Genomic DNA, 21798 nt, shown 5'->3' with positions numbered 1-21798 from the left:
ACAACCATACTCCTCGCCTCTTTAAGCAAGGAGGAATACAACAAAGTGCAAGGGTTGAAGAATGCAAAGGATATTTGGGACCTACTCAAGACCGCGCACGAGGGTGATGAACTCACCAAGATCACCAAGCGGGAAACGATCGAGGGGGAGCTCGGTCGCTTCCGTCTTCGCCAAGGGGAGGAGCCACAAGATATGTACAACCGGCTCAAAACCTTGGTGAACCAAGTGCGCAACCTCGGGAGCAAAAAGTGGGACGACCACGAGGTGGTTAAGGTTATTCTAAGAGCTCTCATCTTCCTTAACCCCACTCAAGTTCAATTAATTCGTGGTAATCCGAGATACCCACTAATGACACCCGAGGAAGTTATCGGGAATTTTGTGAGCTTTGAATGTATGATTAAAGGTTCAAAGAAGATCAACGAGCTTGATGAACCCTCCACGTCTGAGGCGCAACCGGTGGCATTTAAGGCGACAGAGGAGAAGAAGGAGGAGTCTACACCAAGTAGACAACCAATTGACGCCTCCAAGCTCGACAATGAAGAGATGGCCTTAATCATCAAAAGCTTTCGGCAAATCCTTAAGCAACGGAAGGGAAAGGATTACAAATCCCGTTCCAAGAAGGTTTGCTACAAGTGTGGTAAGCCCGGTCACTTTATCGCTAAATGTCCATTATCAAGTGAGAGTGACAGGGACAACGACAAGAAGGGCAAGAGAAGAGAGAAGAAGAGGTACCACAAGAAGAAGGGCGGCGATGCCCACGTGTGCCGCGGGTGGGACTCCGACGAGAGCTCCACCGAGTCCTCCTCCGACGAGGACGCCGCCAACATCGCCGTCACCAAGGGGCTTCTCTTCCCCAACGTCGGCCACAAGTGCCTCATGGCAAAGGACGGCAAAAGGAAAAAGGTTAAATCTAAATCCTCCACAAAATATGAGTCCTCTAGTGATGATAATGCTAGTAATGAGGAGGATAACTTGCTTACCCTTTTTGCCAATCTTAACATGGAACAAAAGGAAAAATTAAATGAATTGATTAGTGCTATTCATGAAAAAGATGACCTTTTGGATTCCCAAGAGGATTTTCTAATTAAAGAAAACAAGAAACATGTTAAGGTTAAAAATGCTTATGCTCTAGAAGTAGAAAAATGTCAAAAACTATCTAGTGAGCTTGCCATGACACCATTGTCAACCTTAGAAATAAAAATGCTAGTTTAATTGCTAAGGTTGAGTCTCATATTTGTGATGCTTCAATTCCCAATCTTAGAAATGATAATGATGACTTGCTTGCTAAGATTAAGGAATTGAATGATTCTCTTGCTAGCCTTAGAGTAGAGAATGAAAATTTGATTGCTAAGGCTAAAGATTTTGATGTTTGCAATTCTATTATTTCCGACCTTAGAACTAAGAATGATATGTTACATGCTAAGGTTGTTGAATTAAAATCTTGCAAACCCTCTACATCTAATGTTGAGCATGTTTCTATTTGTACTAGATGTAGAGATGTTGATATCAATGCTATTCATGATCACATGTCCTTAATTAAACAACAAAATGATCATATAGCATTATTAGATGCAAAAATTGCCGAGCATAACTTGGAAAATGAAAAGTTTAAATTTGCTAGAAGTATGCTCTATAATGGGAGACGTCCGGGCATCAAGGATGGCATTGGCTTCCAAAGGGGAGACAATGTCAAACTTAATGCCCCTCCTAAAAATTTGTCTAACTTTGTTAAGGGCAAAGCTCCCATGCCTCAGGATAACGAGGGTTACATTTTGTACCCTGCCGGTTATCCCGAGAGCAAAATTAGGAGAATTCACTCTAGGAAGTCTCACTCTGGCCCTAATCATGCTTTTATGTATAAGGGTGAGACATCTAGTTCTAGGCAACCAACCCGTGCTAAGTTGCCTAAGAAGAAGACTCCTAATGCATCAAATGATCATGACATGTCATTTAAAACTTTTGATGCATCTTATGTTTTGACTAATAAATCTGGCAAGGTAGTTGCCAAATTTGTTGGGGGCAAACACAAGGGCTCCAAGACTTGTGTTTGGGTACCCAAAGTTCTTGTGTCTAATGCCAAAGGACCCAAAACCGTTTGGGTACCTAAATTCAAGAACTAAAATTGTTTTGTAGGTTTATGCATCCGGGGGCACAAGTTGGATCATCGATAGCGGATGCACAAATCACATGACCGGGGAGAAGAAGATGTTCTCCTCATATGAGAAAAACCAAGATCCCCAAAGAGCAATCACATTCGAGGATGGAAATCAAGGTTTGGTCAAAGGTTTGGGTAAAATTGCTATATCTCCTGACCATTCCATTTCAAATGTTTTTCTTGTTGATTCATTAGATTACAATTTGCTTTCTGTTTCCCAATTATGTCAAATGGGCTACAACTGTCTATTCACTGATGTAGGTGTCACTGTCTTTAGAAGAAGTGATGATTCAATAGCATTTAAGGGTGTGTTAGAGGGTCAGCTATACTTGGTAGATTTTGATAAAGCTGAACTTGACACATGCTTAATTGCTAAGACTAACATGGGTTGGCTCTGGCATCGCCGACTAGCCCACGTTGGGATGAAGAATCTTCATAAGCTTCTAAAGGGGGAGCACATTTTGGGACTAACAAATGTTCATTTTGAGAAAGACAGGATCTGTAGCGCATGCCAAGCTGGAAAGCAAGTTGGGTCACATCATCCACACAAGAACATCATGACGAGTGACAGGCCACTAGAGCTCCTACACATGGACTTATTTGGCCCGATTGCTTACATAAGCATCGGCGAGAGTAAGTACTGTCTAGTAATTGTGGATGATTATTCTCGCTTCACTTGGGTGTTCTTTTTGCAGGACAAATCTCATACCCAAGAAACCTTAAAGGGATTCTTGAGACGGGCTCAAAATGAGTTCGGCTTAAGGATCAAGAAAATTAGAAGCGACAATGGGACGAAGTTCAAGAACTCTCAAATCGAAGGCTTCCTTGAGGAGGAGGGCATCAAGCATGAGTTCTCTTCTCCCTACACCCCACAACAAAATGGTGTAGTAGAGAGGAAGAATCGAACTCTATTGGACATGGCAAGAACCATGCTTGATGAATACAAGACACCGGATCGGTTTTGGGCCGAGGCGGTTAACACCGCCTGCTACGCCATCAACCGGTTATATCTACACCGAATCCTCAAGAAGACGTCCTATGAACTCCTAACCGGTAAAAAGCCAAATATTTCATATTTTAGAGTTTTTGGTAGCAAATGTTTTATTCTTGTTAAAAGAGGTAGAAAATCTAAATTTGCTCCTAAAACTGTAGAAGGCTTTTTACTAGGATATGACTCAAACACAAGGGCATATAGAGTCTTTAACAAGTCCTCAGGACTAGTTGAAGTTTCTTGTGACGTTGTGTTTGATGAGACTAACGGCTCTCAAGTAGAGCGAGTTGATCTTGATGATATAGGTGAAGAACAGGCTCCATGCATAGTGCTAAGGAACATGTCCATTGGGGATGTGTGTCCTAAGGAATCCGAAGAGTCTCCACATGCACAAGATCAACCATCCTCCTCCACGCAAGCATCTCCACCGACTCAAAATGAGGTTGAAGCTCAAGTTGATGAAGTAGAAGATCAAGCAAATGAGCCACCTCAAGATGATGGCAATGATCAAGGGGGAGATGCAAATGATCAAGAAAAGGAGGATGAGCAAGAACCAAGACCGCCACACCCAAGAGTCCACCAAGCAATACAACGAGATCACCCCGTCGACACCATCCTCGGCGACATTCATAAGGGGGTAACAACTAGATCTCGTGTTGCACATTTTTGTGAACATTACTCGTTTGTTTCCTCTATTGAGCCACACAGGGTAGAGGAAGCACTACAAGATTCGGATTGGGTGGTGGCGATGCAAGAGGAGCTCAACAACTTCACGAGAAACGAGGTATGGCATTTAGTTCCACGTCCTAACCAAAATGTTGTAGGAACCAAGTGGGTCTTCCGCAACAAACAAGACGAGCATGGTGTGGTGACAAGGAACAAAGCTCGACTCGTGGCCAAAGGGTATTCACAAGTCGAAGGTTTGGATTTTGGTGAAACCTATGCACCCGTAGCTAGGCTTGAGTCAATTCATATATTATTAGCCTATGCTACTTACCATGGGTTTAAGCTTTATCAAATGGACGTGAAAAGTGCCTTCCTCAATGGACCAATCAAGGAAGAGGTCTATGTTGAGCAACCTCCCGGCTTTGAAGATAGTGAGTATCCTAACCATGTCTATAGGCTCTCTAAGGCGCTTTATGGGCTAAAGCAAGCCCCAAGAGCATGGTATGAATGCCTTAGAGATTTCCTTATTGCTAATGGCTTCAAAGTCGGCAAGGCCGATCCTACTTTGTTCACTAAAACTCTTGACAATGATTTGTTCGTATGCCAAATTTATGTTGATGATATTATATTTGGGTCTACTAACGAATCTACATGTGAAGAATTTAGTAGGATCATGACACAAAAGTTCGAGATGTCTATGATGGGGGAGTTTAAGTACTTCTTAGGATTTCAAGTGAAGCAACTCCAAGAGGGCTCCTTCATTAGCCAAACAAAGTATACTCAAGATATTCTAAACAAGTTTGGAATGAAGGATGCCAAGCCCATCAAGACACCCATGGGAACTAATGGGCATCTCGACCTCGACACGGGAGGTAAGTCCGTGGATCAAAAGGTATACCGGTCGATGATAGGTTCTTTACTCTATTTATGTGCATCTCGACCGGATATTATGCTTTCCGTCTGCATGTGTGCAAGATTCCAATCCGACCCCAAGGAATCCCACCTTACGGCCGTAAAACGAATCTTGAGATATTTGGCTTATACTCCTAAGTTTGGGCTTTGGTACCCTCGGGGATCCTCTTTTGATTTAATTGGTTATTCGGATGCCGATTGGGCGGGGTGTAAGATTAATAGGGATGAAAACGGACAGAAAAAATCCCGTCCCGACCCGCCCCATTTTCCACATTTGATCCGCCCGTTTTCGGAATTCCGGAAAAATACGGGTTCGGGACGGGTTACGGGTTGGCGGTCGGCGGGAGCGGGACGGAAACGGGAAAGACTATTTTCCGTTCGGATTGTCGGGATCCCGTATTCGGTCGGAATATTTCCGAATTATTTCCGGATTTAACCCGAAGCGTCACCCAAATGGCCAAATCTGCCAAAGTGCCAAGCCCAAGAGGCCAACACCCAACAGGCCTCCACGGCTCCACCAACGGACGTGAGAATGAGACGTTGCCTGAGAATTGAGAGTGAAGTGAATTAGTGAAACCCTAAACGGCTAAGCCACTTTACCAGCCGCCGCCTACAGACCCGCTGGCCGCTGCACCTCATTTCTTCCAGCCGTGGTGGAGGTTGACTTCACCAGCTGCCGCCGACGGTCACGGAACCTCGGCCGGTCGCAGGTCGGCAGTCGCCCCTGCGTATTGGAGTACTGGCTGTCTGGCTTGCACTCTCGCCGACCAGGGCCCGAGCAATATTGTACGTGTCGCCGTCGCCGAGCAGACGTGACTATAAGTCTATTACTCTGTGAACTGTTATTGTGTATGTAAGACCTTATATTGTGTGAGTGAGTGTAAGTTTACTTGTTGGATACTTGGATTTGGAATTGTGCTATGTGCTCATGTACTATTGTGGACTTATTTTATTTTCATGTTGTTCAATGGCTATGTGGTCAACTGGTCATGTAATCATGTGGTGATGTGGACTTATTTTCCGGTTAATTTTTCCGTTGAGGTAATTTCCGTTCGTTTTCGGTTAATTTTCGGTCGTTTTGGTTCGTTTCCGTAAACCCGTATAACCCGAACCCGTTTCCGCCCGTGGTTGTTCCGCTCCCGCTCCCATTTCCGATGAAGAATTGCGGGAGCGGAAACGGGAGAAGGGTTTTTCCGTCCGTTTCCGTCCGTTTTCATCGCTAAAGATTAATAGAAAGAGCACATCGGGGACTTGCCAGTTCTTGGGAAGATCCTTGGTGTCTTGGGCTTCAAAGAAGCAAAATTCGGTCGCTCTTTCAACCGCCGAAGCCGAGTATATTGCCGCAGGTCATTGTTGCGCGCAATTGCTTTGGATGAGGCAAACCCTGCGGGACTACGGTTACAAATTAACCAAAGTCCCTTTGCTATGTGATAATGAGAGTGCAATTAAAATGGCCGACAATCCCGTCGAGCATAGCCGCACTAAGCACATAGCCATTCGGTATCATTTTCTTAGGGATCACCAACAAAAGGGAGATATCGAGATTGCATATATTAATACTAAAGATCAATTAGCCGATATCTTTACCAAGCCTCTTGACGAACAAACTTTTACCAAACTTAGGCATGAGCTCAATATTCTTGATTCTAGAAATTTCTTTTGCTAACTTGCACACATAGCTCATAAATATACCTTTGATCATGTCTCTTTTATATATGCTATGACTAATGTGTTTTCAAGTCTATTTCAAACTAAGTCATAGGTGTATTGAAAGGAAATTGGAGTCTTCGGCAAAGACAAAGGCTTCAACTCCACTCCATAACTCATCCTTCGCCGTCACTCCGAGCATCTCTTTCCATCTTTGGTATAATCTTCACTCCTTTAATTATGACCAAAGGAAGGGAAAGTAATTTGGAGGGCTCTAATGATTCCGTTTTTGGCGATTCATGCCAAAGGGGGAGAAAGGTTGAGCCCAAAGCAAAAGGACCGCACCACCACCAATTTCAAAAACTTAGTGTTTTCCAAGAGTATTTTTCAATTGGTATCTTATTGAGTTCAAAAGGGGGAGAAAATAGTATTTCAATTTGAATCATCAAAACCCTCTTGAACACTAAGAGGATGATTTCATTTAGGGGGAGTTTTGTTTAGTCAAAGGAAAAGCATTTGAAACAGGGGGAGAAAATTTCAAATCTTGAAAATGCTTCTCAAAATCTTATTCATTTGCCTTTGACCATTTGCAAAAGAACTTTGAAAAGGATTTACAAAAGAGTTTGCAAAAACAAAACATGTGGTGCAAGCGTGGTCCAAAATGTTAAACAAGAAAGAAACGATCCATGCATATCTTGTAAGTATTAAGATTGGCTCAATTCCAAGCAACCTTTACACTTACATTATGCAAACTAGTTCAGTTATGCACTTCTATATTTGCTTTGGTTTGTGTTGGCATCAATCACCAAAAAGGGGGAGATTGAAAGGGAATTAGGCTTACACCTAGTCCCTAATTAGTTTTGGTGGTTGAATTGCCCAACACAAATAATTGGACTAACTAGTTTGCTCAAGTGTATAGATTATACAGGTGTAAAAGGTTCACACTCAGCCAATAAAAAGATCAAGTTTTGGATTCAACAAAGGAGCAAAGAGTCAACCGAAGGCACCTCTGGTCTAGCGCACCGGACTGTCCGGTGTGCCACCGGACAGTGTCCGGTGCACCACCGGACAGTGTCCAGTGCACCAGAGGACTCCAACTCGAACTCGCTACCTGCGGGAATTTCTCAGGCCAGCGCGCTATAATTCACCGGACTGTCCGGTGTACACCGGACAGTGTCCGGTGCGCCAAGGAAGAGCGGCCTCAGGAACTCGCCAGCTTCGGGAATCTCCAACGGCTAGTCCACTATAATTCACCGGACATGTCCGGTGTGCACCGGACTGTCCGGTGCAACCCCGGGGCAACGGCTATTCGGCGCCAACGGCTACCTGCAGCACATTTAATGTGCGCGCAGCGCGCGCAGAAGTCAGGCGCGCCCATACTGGCGCACCGGACAATGAACAGGAGATGTCCGGTGTGCACCGGACATCCAGAAGGGCCCACAAGTCAGAAGCTCCAACGGTCAGAATCCAACGGTAGTGATGACGTGGCGGGGGCACCGGACATGTCCGGTGTGCACCGGACTGTCCGGTGCGCCATCGAACAGATAGCCTCCCAACGGCCACTTTTGGTGGTTGGGGCTATAAATACCCCAACCACCCCACCATTCATGGTATCCAAGTTTTCCAGCTTCCAACCACCATACAAGAGCTAGCATTCATTGCAAAGCACACCAAAAGAGATCAAATCCTCTCCCAACCCCACACAAAGCATTAGTGATTAGAGAGAGTGATTTGTAGTGTTCATTTGAGCTCTTGCGCTTGGATCGCTTCTTCTCTTTCGCATTCTTTCTTGTGATCAAACACTCACTTGTAATTGAGGCAAGAGGCACCAATCGTGTGGTGGCCCTTGCGGGAAGTTTGATTCCCAAGAGATTTGAGAAGAGAAGCTCACTCGGTCCAAGGGACCGTTTGAGAGAGGGAAGGTGTCACACCCGGTTTTGGAAGGTAAACCGAATGCGAACCATGTACGTGCCAGGATCAGAACTCACGTACACAGCGATTACATAAATGAACATCATCGCACAATGCTCGAATAATAACATAAAAGAGTACTTAACTTATTACATCACAGAGTCATAGACATCAACATAGTCATCGTCTTAACAGGTAAATCAAAGTGCTAAGTGAAACGCAGTAAAGATAAGGCCTTCACAGGCAGCTGACTGGGGGTTGCCGCCAACCCACACCTAGAATTCATCGTAGTCTTGGAACTCCTGGAAGTCTCCTTCCACGGCTTCGCCTTCTCCTGAGCAGTGGTTACAATGCGGACAACCTGGTGTTTGGTGGTAAAGCAAGGATGAGTACACATCAACGTACTCAGCAAATGTCCCGTTTGGCTGAGGTGGACTAGCTTTATGTGGGGTTAGGCTCAAGCAGTTGCTTTTAGTTGGTCAGGTATTTATCATTAGTAGAAGCCAGATTTTAGCATTAACCAACCCGTAGACCATTTCCTCATCGAGGAACATCATCATCATAGACGAACCAAAACCATATCATAACCATTGTATCTCGAACCATCTGTATTTCTAATCAAAGAGGATCCCAAGGCTGCTCTTAACCGTGAGCACGGCTGATATACCAGTTTCACTACCCTCTGCAGAGGTCGCACACTTTACCCATGAGCCGTGATTCCCTCTCTAGCCCGGGCTTGCAAGACCCTTATTCACTCCCAAGGTGAATGGCCAGGGATTCACTACGAAGCCTTTACAAAGATTCCCTAGAGGTCATAGCTGCCCGTTAGGTTTCTCCAGTTTGATAAACACAGTACCTCTCCCCGCAGGAGGGCGACTAAAAAGCAAAACGAAAGAACCTCGGCACCCAGCCTCGGCAGAGCAAGCACTGTGCCTGGACCCCATTGACGGCACGACGGCAAAGCAACTACACTTCTAGTTCCTCTAATTAATTAGCTAAGGGCACCCCATTCCACCCTCATGGTTGCACTGTTATCCCGGGTGGTCTCTCAACGAACAGGTCCTTACGGAGAGGTACTCAGGAAACAGCCTGAGCCCCTAGAGTATCACAAGATCATCAACATCATCAGGGTAACAGTATCATAAATAATCTCATCATGTTCATTGATTAAGTGAAAGCAATAGCAGAATGCTAACCATGATAACCCAAAAGGTAATCAAGGATAAGGTAAATATAAAGCTAGTCAATCCTTAGGTTTCAATTAAGTAATGCGGGATAGTGAATTATAAGTGAATAGGACATAATGGGTCAGAGGACACTTGCCTTCACCAAACAGATGCTCAGGGTCTTCAATCTCGTAGGACTCGAAGAGCTTGATCTCAGGACCGGTGGTTCACCAAATCTTGATCGTCGATTCCTCGAAGCTCGAACATGGATCGCAGTCCGTTCGCGACGCGAAGCGAAGACGAACAAGCACCAGCAAACAAACATATACATATGCATAAGAACATTACACCATACAAAGGAACACATAATCAAAACATGCAATATGAAATAGAACGCGTTACTACAGTCACGCGAGGAAAAAGAAACGCGACGGTCGAGGCTATGGTCGAGAAGTTATCGCGTCCATACTAAGAGAGTATTAATTATAACATTTAGTTTGATCTAATTATATTAATCAATATTTATTAAAATAGAACTAGAACTGTTGCACAATTTTAATTAGCTGACCACACTAACGATTCTTAGTCAAATAAATAATTTAAATAACAACAACAACTCTAAGCAGAACGAATTAGCGGAGCGAGACGAAACACGTAACGCGTGAAACATCATGACAGCGTGCGAACGACGCGCGGACACGCGCGACATAGCACGCCGACGATACACGAACAGCACGCGCAACGGGCGAGAAAACTAAAGAGGTAACACATTTACACTAAACAAATGTTAAATAAATAGAAAGTAGTTAGGTTAATATTAGTCGTGTTAATATTTATCATAAAAGCCCAAGTTGAACACCACACATTTAATCTAATTAGAATATTAATCTAATAAATGTTAGTCGAGCGAACCTTAAGTTAATTACCTAAAATATATGACCTGACGAATTAAACTCATTAACATGAGTGTTTAGAAGTGAAAACAATTTATTATCACGCGCAGACCCCGCGCGACACCCGTGATCGACACGCGAATCAGACGCGCGGAACGAACGCGCGAAGGAATGACGACGACACGCAAACAGCGCGTGAATGACACGCGAACACGTACGCGACAACGTGCTAGCAGCGCGATAGCGCGCAAACGACGTGCGCGACACGCGAGAAAGGCTAAACAGACGTCACGTTTACATTAAACAAATATTAGTTGAAAACATCTGAGTCGGCGCTAACCACATTAATTTGTATCTATAAAATCACCATTTAAAACTATATCTTAATTTTATATAGAACGTCGTTCAAATAAACCTTGGATTAACTACCTAATTTAAGAAAACATGTGTTGTGACCAAATAATAGTACTAACATGTAGTCGAGGTTATTACGGAATCGCTACGACTGAAACGAGTCAAGACGAACTCGCAACGCAACATATATATTGAATAACTAGCGTCAGCGAAATGGCACATGACGACACACGAAACCGCACGTGCGCCTCACAAGAACTACTAGCTTGACGAAACATTTATATCTAATGAATATAAAACATTCGAGGTGGCCTAGTTACACTCGCTTATGTTTACAAAGAGTAACTCCAAATTATAAACTAGTCTTCGCTAGATCGCTATTTGTTATTGGATCAACCAGTAATTAAATAATTAGCGAAAACATACATTGTGACAAGCTATATTATTAACATACAACTGATATTATTATGGAACTATCGTGCCTAGAACAAACCGAAACAAATTAATAACATGAAATACATGTTCAATTTAGCAGACTAGGGCCTATCCATAATTAATCGTAGACTCCGGGGGCTAGTAGACGAGATTGCCAAGACTCTGAAAAACTAAGTTATTTTCGTGATTCTTTGGGGTCTTTTTCACAAAACGTGCCCCTTCCTCTCTGCCTACCCCTCACACACGGAAGCAAGGCACGCTGGGGCATGCGACGCATTCGACCGAGCCGAGCCGAACAACCGCGATGGCGAGCCTCGAGGGAGAGGGCACGCAGACGTGGCTCCTGCGCACGCCGTTTAGAAGACGGACTTGTGACGACGCGACGAGCCCAACACCCGAGCATGGGTCGCCGCTGCGCACCGGTGACACAGGGACGGCTGAAGTCTGACAATTGAGAAGAAGGGGTGCTACAGGGGCTATAGGGGCACACCAAGGGGGGTCCGACCACCACGGCTGAGGCTGCTCGCCGAAGGATGATGTCGTGGCTGCGGGTGGCGCACAACGAGATAAGGTTGCGAACTGCGGTGCGAGATTTCATGGATGGCAACGATAGCACGATGGGGTACGAAAGGAAGATAGAAGACGACTCACCGGAGGGGTCTTCTCACCGTGGCGAGCTTGAACGCAAGAAGTCACGAACCATTCGAACTGAGGCTTGGCTATAACTCTTTTCTAAGGCGTGGAGCAGGTTTTTTCAGTAGAATAAAGCTCCCAGCAATCGGCGCACGAGATCGTGGGGTCGGTTACCGATCCAGGCGCACCCACGATGTTGTTCAGCTCCATTCGACCGAGGAATGCGCGAGGAAGTTGAAGCCGATGCCCTTGCGTGTGGGCCCTAGGTGGCGGCGGCTGGGAGAGTGATTGTGCAGGCGGCTGGGCAAGCGCGCGAGGCGCGCAACGCGGCTGGGCGAGCGGTCCTGCTCGCGCGCCAGGGCGCAGGCCGAACGGCGAAGTGGGCCGCCGCGTGGGCCACGAGCGAGGTAAGCCAGGCCGCAGCGGACGTGGTCCACGGGCCGAGGGGGGGAGAGCGCGGGGGGCCGGGACACTGTGCGCTCGTGGGCCACTCGCCTGCGTGGCCCAAGACAGGGGGCTGGTCGGGTGGACCTCAAGGCTAAGGTGGGCCGATAGGAGGGGGCTGGAAATTTCCCCATTTCTTACTTATTTTATTTTCTTTCTGTTTAGACTCGAACTCGAGCATGACGCACAAGTTAAATAAAGGTACACCAAATAATTTCATCAATCGAAACATGTGCTCTAGCATGTGATGCAACATTCAAGACTCCCTAAGATTTTATTTTACTAGGCTTAAACCTGCTTATAAAATAAAATAATTCTCCACCTTTTTTAGGACAAAGAGAAGAAAAGCAGAGAAATGGGAGAGTAACACCTGAATTTGGTGGATATTAGAAAAGAAATTTTATACCCCCAAATTTAGGGTGTTACAGAAGGGTTGAAAGAGACCCGGCCTTTGTGGCCTCCTCAACGGGGAGTAGGTTTGAAAGAACCGAACCTCGGTAAAACAAATCCGCGTGTCTCACTTCATTATTCGCTTGCGATTTGTTTTCCGCCCTCTCTCGTGGACTCGATTATATTTCTAACGCTAACCCGGCTTGTAGTTGTGATTATTTTTGAGAATTTCAGTTTCGCCCTATTCACCCCCCTCTAGGCGACTATCAAAAACAATTTGAGTTCTTATTTGAATTGATTTTGTACGTGTTCTACTTGCTTTATGTTGTGTTGGCATAAATCACCAAAAAGGGGGAGATTGAAAGGGAAATGTGCCCTTGGGCCATTTCTAAGTATTTTGGTGATTTAGTGTCCAACACAAGTGCCTAAGTGTAAAAAGGTGGACAATGTACAAATCAAGGATAAAGGTATGTTCCTCAGATTTAGTACATTGTTTTATGGACTAATGTATTGTGTCTAAGTGCTGGAAACAGGAAAAATCCAATTGAAAATGTCTTGGCTCGAGCAGTCAAGAATCTGCTGAGTCTGGGAGCACCGGACTGTGTCCGGTGGTGCAGGCTGGCTCGAGCGAAGTGGCCGCTCTCGAGAATTCACCGGCGACGTACGGCTATAATTCACCGGACTGTCCGGTGTGCACCGGACTGTCCGGTGAGCCAACGGTCGGCCGGGCCAACGGTCGGCCGCGCGATCTGCGCGGGACACGTGGCCGAGCCAACGGCTAGAAGGGGGCACCGGACTGTCCGGTGTGCACCGGACATGTCCGGTGCGCCAACGGCTCTCTGGATGCCAACGGTCGATTTCGCCGTAGAAGGAAAGAAATCGGGCACCAGACAATGTTCGGTGTGCACCGGACTGTCCGGTGCGCCACGCGACAGAAGGCAAGAATTGCCTTCTCAGATTGCTCTCAACGGCTCCTAGCTGCGTTGGGGCTATAAAAGGGACCCCTAGGCGCATGGAGGAGAACACTAAGCAACCTTAGAGCATTCTTGATCATCCACACTCAGTCCTTGCGCATTCGTTTGTCATTCTCAGTGATTCGAGCTCTGTTCTAGTGAGAACTTTGAGATAGTCTTTTGAGCTCGATTCTTGGCCGTGTGTGTGCACATTTTGCTGTGGATTTGTGTGTGTTGCTTCCCTCCCTTACTCCGTGTTTCTTTGTGAACTTCAAGTGTAAGGGCGAGAGACTCTAAGTTGTGGAGATTCCTCGCAAACGGGATTGAGAAAAGCAAGCAAAACACCGTGGTATTCAAGTGGGTCTTTGGACCGCTTGAGAGGGGTTGATTGCAACCCTCGTCCGTTGGGACGCCACAACGTGGAGTAGGCAAGCGTTGGTCTTGGCCGAACCACGGGATAACCACTGTGCCATCTCTGTGATTGATCTTTGTTGGTTATTGTGTTTTATTGAGGATTCCTCTCTAGCCACTTGGCAATTATTGTGCTAACGATTAACCAAGTTTTGTGGCTTAAGTTTTGAAGTATTACAAGATCACCTATTCACCCCCCTCTAGGTGCTCTCAATAGTTCACTGTCCGGTGGTGCACCGGACTGTCTGGTGCGCCCACGGACAGAAAGCAATCAGATCCTTCCAAATGGAACTGAAACGGCTTCTAGCTGTCTTGGGGCTATAAAAGGAACCCCTAGACGCATGGAGCAGCACACCGAGCAGTCATTGAACATCCAACAACGCCGAGACATCGAATTCACACCTTTGCTTTAGCAGATTGAGATTTGGGCACTTATTTTGAGCTGTAACTCCGTTGTGCTGTCTTTGTGCTCTTCTTTCTCATTTTGTGTGCGTGAGTCGCTGCAAGTTTATCTCGTGTGTGTGTGGTTCTATTCCCTCCCTTACTCTTGTGGTTTAATTGTGATCAATTGTGTAAGGGTGAGAGACTCCGAAATTGTGTAGATTCCTGAAAGTTCCCTTTGACCCGGGAACAGGATCTGGATGTCGCCTAGAGGGGGGGTGAATAGGCGAATAAAACTTATTACTTTAAAACTTAAATTCTTACTCTACTCGAAGACTTAGTACGCAGTGGAATGAGAAGACTCTTCGAGTAGGTCGCAGCGGAATGGAAGATCCTGTCTCAATATGTCCTGCACTTCAAATCAAGCTTATAACACAGATAAGTATTGAAGTGCAGATATAAAAACGAGTAAGGCAGAGAGTCAGGATAGAACAGAGCACACAGACGCAAGGGTTTATCCCGAGGTTCGGCCAAGCCTGAAATGCTTGCCTAGTCCTCGTTGGAGTTAGCCACACCTGGGCTTGGAGTCTATTTCAACTCCTTCCTCCGTCTGCTCAGATCTGTCAATATGACAGATAGAGCCTTTCACTATTGAGTGGGGTTACAACAGAACCGCGGCTGCTTACAAACTTCTTGGCAGCACTCCGGCAGAGTAACGATACGCTCAAGACCTTGCTCTAGCCCTAAGCAGCACTTCTCCTCTCTCTAAAGGCTTATAGCTGTGCCTTCTACACAAACTATAGAGTTACACACACGAGGGAGAGTGAGAATTGATTCGAGTGATGTCTACACTTGTTGGCTGCACTTGTATCTTGCTTGAGGCGCCTAGGGGTCCCTTTTATAGGCATAAGGGGCCTAGGAGCCGTTGGAAGCAATCCAGGAAAGCAAATCTTGCCTTCAGTCGGGTGGCGCACCGGACAGTCCGGTGCACACCGGGCACTGTCCGGTGCCCGATTTCTTTCCTTCTATGGCGAAGCCGACCGTTGGCAGTTGCGGGAGCCGTTGGCGCACCGGACATGTCCGGTGCACACCGGACAGTCCGGTGCCCCCATTCGACCGTTGGCTTGTCCACGTGTCACGCGCGGATTGCGCGGCCGACCGTTGCCCAAGCCGACCGTTGGCTCACCGGACAGTCCGGTGTACACCGGACAGTCCGGTGAATTATAGCCGATCGTCGCCAGACTTCTCCCGAGAGCGGCCTGTTCACTGGAGTTCAGCCTGGCGCACCGGACACTGTCCGGTGCACCACCGGACAGTCCGGTGTGCCAGACTGAGCTGCCTTGGCTGTACATAGCCAGGCCCTTTGCACCTCTCTTCTTTTCTTCTTCTTTCTGTTTCTAACACTTAGACAAGTATATTAGTCCACAAAACCAATGTACTAAGTATAGAAACATACCTTCTCTTAACCATTAAATCTATAGCATTCCACATGCTTGAGCTTTGATGTTGGACTCATAAATCATCAAGTTGGCTTGACTTGATCTAGATTGACATTTCTTCGCTCCAACATCCTGCAAAGGTCACATAGAACATCTCCAAACATAGGAACAACCCAAACTAAAGATCAAGATGAACTTAGCTCTTTTGGGTTGCTTCCAGTTCTGGTTTTGACACTTGTTCTCCTTCTAGTGACCTTGATCTCCTTCTTAGAGCTTGATCTTGAGCCTTATGACTTACACCACATGACTGTAGCTTTTACCTCACTGGTTGTAAGTCACGTTCTTATGTAGTGATCCTTGATGTGTCGTAGCTGTTCTCAACTCGATCACCCTTGACTTTGCAAGCCTTCTTCTTCACCCTTGGCTTTGGGTTCCTCAGTCTCCTTGACCTTCTCCCGTGCACTTGGTACCTCGAAGCTCTTCTTGCCTCAGTCCTTGGCTTGATCAGTTGTCTCCGAGCTACTCACCCGAGTATCACTTTTGCAATGTCCATCTTACTTGTGATGTCCATCATGTATCCATAATCCAGTTCTTGGACCATCACATTTGTTCACTTGTGTTGAACCCTGTCAGCTTTACACTAAGCACCTGTTCAACACTTAACACACTTGTTAGTCCTTTAATTGAGTTGTCATCCAAACACCAAAACCACAAGAGAGCTTTCAATCTCCCCCTTTTTGGTGATTGATGGCAACGCAATTAAAGCTTACATTAGAATATGATTTAAAGCACAGACTTTGAAATCTAAGTTTATAGAATTGCTCCCCCTAAATATGTGCTTACTTCAAAATCATAATTTTGGCCTAATATGCCAATTTGCACATACTTAGGCAATTCGAAGCATTTCTAAACCTTAGCACTTTTTGGAATGCATTGTGTCAAGAATCAAACCATGATGTTATAACACACAAATGCACATAATCAGAGTTAAGCACCATTCAAATTAGTGGATATATCACAGGAATATCAACCTACCACTATTCACCATTAAGATACCAATTTAAACTCAGATACTAATTTAAAGCAATCTTAAGCACCATAAACCATATGCATCATTATCAACATGACTGTCTATTTCAGAATGAACACAATAGATGCCAATTAATTCATAGCAACGGAAGCACTAGTCCATATGATGCAACACATATAATACTGCAAGAAGCATATGAATAACACACTAGCAAAGCTCAAACTAACACATCACCCCTTAGGATAAACTTTCCTCTCAGGTTGAGATAAGCTTTAATGCACATATTCTCCCCCTTTGACATCAAACACCAAAACCATATTCAAGCAAGAACATAGGATGATGTCAAGGGACAGCAGGGTGTTAAGGAGGAGAGACACATTATCAAAACTCCCCCTTACTTATTTAGCATATGCACTACCAATATTTAAGTAAGATACAAATACGCAAAAAGATTACTACTTCCTTTTGTACCTTTACCATGTTGTAGTGTACTTCCCATCTTGAGATACAAATACTCTCAAGAGCTTCTCCACACTTGTGCCTGATTCTTTATCCTAACCTTTTCTTGTTGCTAATACACCAAACTTAGAACAAGCTATAGTATTGGGCACAAGAAGAAACTTCTATTCTAGTGATTACCAAAAGATATCAATTGAAGCACACTACCAAGGCTACCAATTGAAAAATCATCACTGTCATAGCTCCATGATATTTCAAGATAAGCATCTAGGATCACCAACTATTATAGAGCACGAGCAACCTTTAAATACGTAATTACTTACAACTTTAGATACCAATTACTAGACTTGTGGAGGTACCCAAGTTCTGATCGCTCCATTTCTTGCTCATCTTCCCTTTTCCACCTTGAGACTATATAGGATCACTCAAAAAAACAGTTAGTCTCAAAAGACACAAGTTATGTGTGCTCCCCCTAAAGTTGTGCATCAAGTATTTGAATGACTTGCACCTTGCACGTTCTAGCATCCTCAGAAGTAAAGGGGAAACATACTTTGGTCTAGGCATAATATATCAATTACATCACAACAAGATACCAATTGAATAGATGAGATAATACAACTTATGGCTAGTGGAAACAATGCATGCCTCATGATATATAACATTTAAAAACACCAAGGCACGCTTCACACATGATGATCATTGCAACACATATACTAATTGAAAAACAACAAGATCATACATATAAAGCACAATGTCTAAGCACACCATGATTAAGAAGTATTTTCTTAGGTACACCAAAGGAAACAACATTTTAAAGCATAAAGCACCTAAGCCAAGATACTACCAATTGAAAGGCAAGAACATAGCTATGATCACAATCAACGGAACTTCAAGATATTCAATGAAATTGCATAGTTCCATTCTCCATACCTTTGCCTTTTACCTGAGTGCCATGAGATTCATTCTTTTAGGTATTGTGTAGTGAGAGCACATGTTGTCACCAATTTAGGGCACCTTTTGCTCATGCACCTCATAGCTCGAGAGGGTGCATTAGAGACACAACATGGATTTCGTCCTTTGGAGAGCACGTTGTAGATTCTCATCAAAGTCCTTTACTTGATTCACCAATAATGATTCAGGACCTATACACCTTATTTCACTTGAGATGAACATGGGATTAGTGTTTTACAATAAATCAACCTTGGGTCAATAAACACCAAAACAATTAAAAAGCTTAAGCATAGAGTTTGATATAACCGTCTTAAGCTCTCCCATGGTCTCCAGTCCATCTCAAGGCACCTGCATGATCTAGTTAGCACAGTTTGGTACCCACCTAGGGATGGGTCCCTGACATTCAACTAAAAGTGCCTTTGGTACCCAAATAGTCTTTGTGCTAGTTCTAGGTGATCTCGTTATAGATCTAGCACAAGTGTATGATTTGGGTCTCCTAAGCGAATAAGATTGAGACAAATTTACTTGCTTAGGAACCTCACCTTTATTACATACCTTAGATAGATGACCCTGCTCACCATACTTGTAGCAGAAACGTCGCTTAACCTGACATGACGCTTGCTGTTTGTCATTTTCCTTGGTGAGAGTCATCTTGGAGGATGCACATTCTTGATTCTTCATGACCGGACATGAAGTGATCATGTGGTCCTTATTGTTGCATCCAAAACAACTCCTTGTCCCTTCATTCTTGTCTTTGTACGGACAAGACGCGATGAGGTGGCCTAACTTCTTGCACTTGAAGCACCTCCTTTTTCCTTTTCCCTTTTTGTACTTGAATGACATGGAGAGATGATCAGTGCAAACAACATGACTAATTGAATTTTTACCTTTTTTCTTGTTCATGTTGATTTCTTCATTTATAGCTTTGGGAACATTCTTCTTATTGAGCTTAACACTTGCTGCAGTTTTTCCTTTCTCAAGCTTCTTCACCACGCGCCCGTGGATATCTTGAGAGAGTTGAGCTAAGCGTCTTCTCCTCAGTTGTCGTTGCTTCTTATTCCCACAGAATTTCTTTTGTGACCCTAAAACTTGTTGCTCAATCAATGATTGGCTTTCTTTTGAGCAACAGGGGTTAGCACATGATGATATACAATCTAAATGCGCACACGTGCGAGAATGAGGTTCACATGAATTTAAGTTTGAAATTACAACCTCATGAGCAACATTAAGCATGATATGGTCATCAACTAATTTACTATGAGAGTATGACAACATATCATACTTTTCACTAAGAGCAAGCTTTTCTAAATTCATTGTTTCTACTTGACTTCTAAGCATAGAATTTTCAGTTTTAAGTTGAGCAACATTAGATAGAGCGTCATCATTATTACTTTGCTCAATTAACATTGAATCATACCGTTGGACCAAGACATCATGAGAGCACCTCAGCTCCTCATGTTCTTTGGTCATCTTCTCCAGGCTGTCGTTGGTTTTGATGAGAGTCTCCTCTAGCCTGAGAAGCGTCTCGCCTTGTTCCTTGTTCCTACTCAACAACTTAACCAAGAGCACTTTGTCTTCTTTGTTGAGATTGGTGTAGAACCGACGAATCTCCTCTTCTTGTGGTGATGAAGACTCATCCTCGCTATCATCCTCATATTCCTCCTCATCATCGCTTTCGTCTCCACTATCATTATTAGCAATAAGACATTTATAACTAGTGAAAGACGAACCTGTCGGTGAGGTGGATTCATCGTTTGGTTGCCATCGTTTTTCTTCTCCCTTTGAAAGGTTAGTACCACAAGCAACATAGGGAGTAGAAGTAGTACAATTGGCCACAAAATATTTTTCTTTAATCCTATTCCATAAATCATGAGCATCAACAATTAAATTATTACCATTACTCATGATGGCAAAATAAGCACCTCTAGAAAGAGAATCAACTAAGATGCTGCAAGCACGGTGATTGAGAGAAAAACATCTTAGTTCATCATTAGAGGGATTTTTACTAATATCAGATGGAAAAATACTTCTCCTAAAGATCTGTCTCAAATCAGGATCAACACTCATGAAAGCATTATAAATAGAGACAGACCAAGATTTGTAATTAGAGCCATCGCCTAAAAGAAGTTCTACAGTTACCTCTTGTGACGACATCGTTATCTCTGGACGGCTAAGCCCACACTGGAGAGGCCTAGCTCCGATACCAATTGAAAGTTCCCTTTGACCCGGGAACAGGATCTGGATGTCGCCTAGAGGGGGGGGGGGTGAATAGGCGAATAAAACTTATTACTTTAAAACTTAAATTCTTACTCTACTCGAAGACTTAGTACGCAGTGGAATGAGAAGACTCTTCGAGTAGGTCGCAGCGGAATGGAAGATCCTGTCTCAATATGTCCTGCACTTCAAATCAAGCTTATAACACAGATAAGTATTGAAGTGCAGATATAAAAACGAGTAAGGCAGAGAGTCAGGATAGAACAGAGCACACAGACGCAAGGGTTTATCCCGAGGTTCGGCCAAGCCTGAAATGCTTGCCTAGTCCTCGTTGGAGTTAGCCACACCTGGGCTTGGAGTCTATTTCAACTCCTTCCTCCGTCTGCTCAGATCTGTCAATATGACAGATAGAGCCTTTCACTATTGAGTGGGGTTACAACAGAACCGCGGCTGCTTACAAACTTCTTGGCAGCACTCCGGCAGAGTAACGATACGCTCAAGACCTTGCTCTAGCCCTAAGCAGCACTTCTCCTCTCTCTAAAGGCTTATAGCTGTGCCTTCTACACAAACTATAGAGTTACACACACGAGGGAGAGTGAGAATTGATTCGAGTGATGTATACACTTGTTGGCTGCACTTGTATCTTGCTTGAGGCGCCTAGGGGTCCCTTTTATAGGCATAAGGGGCCTAGGAGCCGTTGGAAGCAATCCAGGAAAGCAAATCTTGCCTTCAGTCGGGTGGCGCACCGGACAGTCCGGTGCATACCGGACACTGTCCGGTGCCCGATTTCTTTCCTTCTATGGCGAAGCCGACCGTTGGCAGTTGCGGGAGCCGTTGGCGCACCGGACATGTCCGGTGCACACCGGACAGTCCGGTGCCCCCATTCGACCGTTGGCTTGTCCACGTGTCACGCGCGGATTGCGCGGCCGACCGTTGCCCAAGCCGACCGTTGGCTCACCGGACAGTCCGGTGTACACCGGACAGTCCGGTGAATTATAGCCGATCGTCGCCAGACTTCTCCCGAGAGCGGCCTGTTCACTGGAGTTCAGCCTGGCGCACCGGACACTGTCCGGTGCACCACCGGACAGTCCGGTGTGCCAGACTGAGCTGCCTTGGCTGTACATAGCCAGGCCCTTTGCACCTCTCTTCTTTTCTTCTTCTTTCTGTTTCTAACACTTAGACAAGTATATTAGTCCACAAAACCAATGTACTAAGTATAGAAACATACCTTCTCTTAACCATTAAATCTATAGCATTCCACATGCTTGAGCTTTGATGTTGGACTCATAAATCATCAAGTTGGCTTGACTTGATCTAGATTGACATTTCTTCGCTCCAACATCCTGCAAAGGTCACATAGAAC

Source organism: Zea mays, chromosome 8, assembly GCF_902167145.1.
Source record: "Zea mays cultivar B73 chromosome 8, Zm-B73-REFERENCE-NAM-5.0, whole genome shotgun sequence".
Taxonomy (NCBI): domain Eukaryota; kingdom Viridiplantae; phylum Streptophyta; class Magnoliopsida; order Poales; family Poaceae; genus Zea; species Zea mays.
Note: the sequence above shows the minus strand (reverse complement) of the source record.